General features: G+C 39.3%; 1 protein-coding gene across 3 annotated transcripts in view; it reads left to right on the top strand.

The window, feature by feature from the left end:
• Positions 1 to 4497: 4497 nt before the first annotated feature.
• ndst1b (N-deacetylase/N-sulfotransferase (heparan glucosaminyl) 1b) overlaps positions 4498 to 6291 on the top strand; it is a 42538-nt gene continuing 40744 nt past the window's right edge. For all 3 annotated transcript variants that reach the window (XM_008327101.3, XM_025063470.1, XM_008327102.3), the window contains exon 1: positions 4498 to 4792. The gene's annotated coding sequence lies outside the window, so the exon portion shown is untranslated. The remainder of the gene's footprint in view (positions 4793 to 6291) is intronic.

The raw sequence follows: 6291 nt of genomic DNA, 5'->3' as shown, positions 1-6291 counted from the left end.
AAGTCTACTATAGACAACTCCAGTGGGAATGATAATCATCACATCTTTCTTCTACGGTGTTGCGTTTGATGCCAGATAAAAAAGTTTCAACGTATAATCAGTTATGTTGCGGTTATCAGCTGCTCCTGTGATCATATTTCCTGAATAAAATATCAATCCTCCTTATTATCCCTGACTGTGTTCTTCTACTCCACATGGTCTCCTACTCCCTGGCTCTCTGTTCCTGGCACACCAAAGCCAACCCTCTGGTGATCACCGTCTTTGTCCTAACGGGTTGTGTAACCCTGTGTTGTAGATGAAACCACTAAAGCTGTTTTCAAGGGCAGTTTTGTATTAGATCTGGTCACTCCATAATAAAAATGACTAACTAAGTGTGAAAAGGTCATGGGGTCATAGTGGTATAGCATTCTGCTGCCAGAGCTCTTCTGCTTTTGATGCAACTATTTTTGTCATTAAAAAAAGGTCTGCTACTTCTCAGTTTAATCTTTTAAACTCAAACACATCTTCTTAGACTCATGGAGTAAATATTCATAAAAAAAATAATTCACAGAAGTCTTTCACAGAATACTACAAGGGCTCAAAGACACCTCTGTCAGCAGTAGTAAAAATGCCTGCACCACCTGCACCAGCCAGGTCTGGCTGTGTCTTTGAGAAGTCAAAGAGTACCCAGAGTAAGCACAGTGTATTCACAACTAATGCCTCAGAAAAATGTGTTGTGGTACCGAACTGCATACGCGTCAGTGTACAGCGGGTGTGTGACACTCGCTTTAGTGTGATGCTGTGGATGGAAAACAACATTTTTATAACTGTTTGCAATTCATTGTCACATCCAACAGTCAGTGTCTGTCTGTCTGTATCTATCCAGCCATCCTTTATGCTAACTATTCATTATTTTAAATGAATAGTTTTATTCAGTATTTTTCAAGGTCATTGTAAATCTAATGGTGTTGAATGGCCCGTTTAAAATTATTAATCATAATTATAGATTGGAATATATAATGAACATCCTATCTAAAACATCCTCATCTAACAGCTAATTTACACCATAACATTAAATAAGCTAGTTGATAGCAACCTTGCATGCGTAGAACTAAATGTATTTTTAATGTAAAAAAAGAAATTGTACAGATGCTGTCATATGCAGTGTATCAGACTTTTTTTTCTTTTGAAAGACAATAAAGTGCAGCACCGTCATATACAGGGATGTTTAATGTCCTCTGGAATATACCACCTTCTTGCATGCATACATTATCCTGCGTTCCTCTTGTTTCAGCCGTACTCTTGAGAGGTTGCCACAGCGAATTATGGAACTCCATGATCTCACCCTATACTGTTGGCAGCTGCACCTCCAGCATCCATTGTTCACTATGTTTACTGCCGTTCTCCAAACTGCTCAACCTTCATCAGATATGTTCCATGCCATCCCTGTCTATCAAGGTCACTTCTAATTAAAGAATCCCATCATTTTCAAAGCTGCCGGCCAATATTTATACAATGTTCACTGAAACCAACAAACCAGTGAAGACCACGTCGGCGAAACCACTTCTCCATTTTTATTTCAATTTCTGAACTTGTACAGTTGGTTAAGCTGCTTTTTGTTCTCACTTCTAAAGTCTATTTCACAGTAATCACTTGTTCACAGTTTGCAGAAAACACACATTCCTTCTTCCTTTCATGTAAATTAGTCACAGCCTTTTCTTTTCCCAGTACACAACTGGCTTCAACCCACTTTCTAAATATAGGGCAATTCAAAGGCAGAGGGGCATGAAGACCATTGAAATGTTGGAAAAGCTGGGTTTATTACCGAACCGCTCCCCACTTAAATGTAGCGTCGAAGTTTTTATAATCTCTAATTAAAAAGTGTCATATTTGGGAGATTGGGAGGGGACACATTGTTTTCCCTTGTTTTATATCTCTTCTCATCTGTTTTTATTATTAACAAAACACTGAGGTGAAGTGTGTGTGTGAAAACCTATTGGGCAATTATGCACCTGTCTCGGATTTAATCAGTGAGCTGACAGTGGAAGTGATTATACTGATTTACAGTGAATACATAATTTAATACTTTTAATAAAGACTATTTTTACCCACCAAAATGATAAGGTCTGAATATTTTAAGAGGATCATTGTATCAGGTGTAGATGTAGTTTAGTCATTATGGTGTTTAAAGGCAGGTACTTTTCTTTTCAATGCTATTTTTTTGTCATTATTATAGTACAAAATGTTGTGACTCCTCAATCTATGAACTGAAGTCACTCCTTGTCAAAATTAAGATGACAGTAAATTATATTGTTTTTTTTCTTTTTTTAATCGGTTATCTTTGTTGTTGTGTAATTGCTTTGTCTCAATTGGGGATGTAGTTAGCTATGAGTCTTGACCTCTGAACCTCAGGGGGACGTTTCATGGACTTAAAACTGAACTTTGTTTTTGTTTAAATTTTTTGAACCATATAAGTGGCTCTGTGTGATATCTGCGACTGTGTTTTGGTTCATTCTGACCCTGTGGTTGGATTTTCTCCCGACCTTCATCTGTCTTTTTATCTTTGCCCTATTCTGGTGTTTTTCCATATTATCTCCCTTCCGTCCGTCTGTTCTTCCTGTTGTTCTGCCTCTCCTCCCAAATCCCTCACCTGTGTGTTCTCTCTGCCACTGCTCCTCATACACCAGTTTGTTATTTTGTATTTTTGTCTTGTGCTCAGCTAGTGTTGAGTCATTTTGTTGTGTTAGCTCTTGGCAGTTTGTCCCCTGTGCCTTTTTATGACAGTGTGTGTTAAATCAAGAAATAAGTCATCTCTAAATTTTTCAGAGTTTGTTTCGTTTATTTTTTCACTGTAACAGTCAAGCCCACCTGCAGGGAGACACGACAGGAGTTTTAATTTTGACTTCTGCAGAGAAGACTAATGTAACAAAGGAATTCAATTATTTTTCTTCTTCTTTTTTTGTTCTATTCAGTTCTTGGTTAAATCAAGGGTTGTCTTTGTAAAAATATTAGTGCAGGGGCTGACAATGAGTCAGCACGGATGTTTTAAAACAACGTTCATTTTAAAAATGACTTGGAGCTGCAGCTTTAAAATATAAAAAAAATATATATTTTCAATATGTTTACCGTTTTTAATAAAAGGTAAAGAAACAATAAACAAACAAATAAATAAATAAATACTAGTTATGACATGTCAATCAGTGCTGTGATTCGTCAATACCAGAAACAATTTGCACTGATTGCGAGCAATTTATTGACGTTGTTGGTGCACTCAAATTGAACCGACCGTGTTTTTTTTACCATGACTCAAATGATTGACTATAACAAAACAATAACACTGATTAATGTTGTAATATGCGTGAGTACTGTAGTGACGTAGCCTTGATTTCAATCCATTCATGTCACTTTACAACCATCAGATGTTTTAATTCTTTTGGATTTTTATCCAAGAATTGTCATGTTAGGTCCTTTAGTTACAGTCACTGTAGACATGCTGTACATAAGAGTAGTGTTTAGAGCAGTATTTTTGATGCAGGTTCTATTAGATTATTGTGAGTAACTAAAAGGCCAAGTGTTCCACCTGCAGTGCTCGAGGATGTAATTAAGTGGCATAGAAAGCACTGCATATTGACAACTTGATTTAGTGCAATAGAGCTGCTTTCATTTAACTGGCGCTACAATTAAACTCCCACTCCCTCCAACATTTACGACAGATTTAAACAAAAAAAGTCTCATTTGTCTAGTGAATAGTAAATCAGATAGAACAGATGAGAAAGAAGTCTTTACTTTGTTTTTTTTTTACCTCAACAAACTTGTTACAGAGATGAGTATTTAAGTATTATCCACCTGTAATTAATGTGGGCCCACGTGTTGCCTTAGGTTAGCAATAATTTAGCAAACGCAACTAAATGTTGTCCCATAATGAATAAAACCCCAAAAGAATGCCGTGACAAGTAGACCAGATGAAGCTGAAAGTGTTACAGTAAAAAATCGTTAACCTACAAGACGTGCTATGAACAGGTTTGGTCTAATCATATGAATTGTCATTTTTCTAAAGCCAAGTTGAATTTAGCTTTTAAGAGTCATAATGGTCTTGATTTCAAAAATGCACCTCGGGACAAATTGGGAGGATTGTGCGCTAGGGTCAACAACCAAAGATAACACTTCTCTGCAGCCTGAGAGCTGACACACAGTGACCTGTCAACACATGACAAAACGTATGCAATGTCAACATGACTGGGAAGTTGTTTTTTACAGAAGGCTGTAGAAAAATGTGAACTTAGGTCAATTATTACCTCTGACAAAACTATATCAATTCGTACATTTCCCTACGTTTCCATTAAAATGATTTTTTCTGGGTCTGCACCTACAGTATTTTCCCCTAACGTGCCCTGAGAAGCCCTTCTGAATTTGCACGAGAAAAAATGATTTGGTGGGGTAAAAACATTAGCAAAGTTAATAAACAGTGCAGCGGCAGTTAAACATACTTGTGGGAAAATGGACCACACTGATTCGTTTCAGGGGTTGTATAGTAGCTTTAATATGTGCACACATCACAGACCGCGGTTCGCTGAGCTGGCGCCTCCTGTCGACAGTTATGGGCCACTGCGGCCGTACTGAGCTGCAGAGAGTGAGGGAGCTACTACACACAGAGAGAGGGGCACTCTCAGATTTCTCGCCGTGTCCGCTGTGCCGCTTCCACATCACTGCCGACAGTAGCTCGGAACGACGACGACGACAGACGCCTAGTGTGCTTCATTGCCATATGTAACCCCGCTGACCGCACTCTTAAACCAACCGTGGTTCACACAAGGTGAGTACCTCCAGACAACACGAGTCTGGTCGCGGTGTTTTCGGTAAGCGAGTGCCGCGCCGCTCGCGCTCTGTCTCACTCTCTCTCCCGGGCAGGCTTAGGCCAGCGAGCGCTGCTTAGCGCAGACGGAAGGCCGGTCTCTCGGCCTGACTCTGCCCAGGCTGGAAACACAAAAGCTCGGTGCAGACAGGGGAGGTTATCTGTAGCTCCCAGCTCAGCCTATACGGCGGCGGAGAGAGGCTAACGCTACCCTGTAAGCGGCTCGTGTCGAAGTTTGAGCCCAGAAAAGAGCTCTGTCCGGCGGCTCCGCTCTGTGGCTGTTTGCAAGGATTCCTTTTTTTTTCTGCCGGGTCTTTTACCCTGCAGCCCGGCACCAGCGACTAAGTTGTTTGTGTAACTTTGTAGCAGCATCGTTGGAGCTCCGTGTCACAACGTGAAAGGCTCATTCCCGTAACAGTGGAGTAATTTATCCACTAACGTGACTCCACTGCGCGGATGGGGCGAACGATTTTCTGTTTAAAAATCATAATAAAATGTCGATATAAGCGTTTAGCACTTTATCTAACAGCGCTCCACTTGACAAGAGCTGGACAAAAGACCCAAAAAGAAACAGACCAGCACTGGCTCCACATCACTTTGTTGTGATGGTTCCAGAGAACTTGGGTTCATTACGTGCAGTGATGACAAGCTGTGTTATGACACGATTCATCAGATTACTGCAAAGAATTCGCATGCACGCTGACTACTACAGATGTAACATCAGCGCCGTTTAACGACATGATTTAAAACGAAACATAAAATAAATAAATAAAAAACTCACACAATGCAAGGCCAGTGCTAGATATAAATTGACAGTGACAATTTATCAGTCTGCAACAACTAATCGACGTTGTATGATTGTAATGATTAAACGGTTACATAAATATGAATGGGATCCAGAGAATCTGCTCCTGAGTTTCATCTGCAGATAATTCTCCTATAGAACTGAATGGAATGTATTTGGTTTGTAGACGAAAATTATTAGTTTGTTGATTTATTTTACATTGCATGGGTTTTTTATATGGAATTGAGTCATTGTGCAAAAAGTCTTAATGGAAGTAATTCGTTGTTGTTATTTGTCTTCAATCTGACTCCAAGGATGAGTTGCACAAACAAATGAGTCATGAATAATCTACAAGTCAATTATTATTTGCTAAAAGCCGGAACCTTTCTCAGGCAACCTCCAGTGACGTTTACCACAACTTTTTGCATGTTAGGAACTAAATGACAGGTTGACTAATTAAAGAAATAGTAATCGTCTGATTCGTCGACTTACCTTGTTGCGTGGTCAGATGTTTTTTTTTTAATTAGTTCAGCGATCATTGGGTCCAATGAAATGCAAAGCAAATGTGGAAAATGTCAATTGGGCCATTTAAAGCCTAACAATGACATCATGTGTAGATGTTTCGGTTTAGACCTCAAACCAAAGATATTTTGTTTGCTGTTGTAGAGGAGCAAAG

Source organism: Cynoglossus semilaevis, chromosome 15 (assembly GCF_000523025.1).
Source record: "Cynoglossus semilaevis isolate Cse_v1.0 chromosome 15, Cse_v1.0, whole genome shotgun sequence".
Taxonomy (NCBI): Eukaryota; Metazoa; Chordata; class Actinopteri; order Pleuronectiformes; family Cynoglossidae; genus Cynoglossus; species Cynoglossus semilaevis.
Note: the sequence above shows the minus strand (reverse complement) of the source record. Positions and strands in the feature narration are given on the sequence as shown.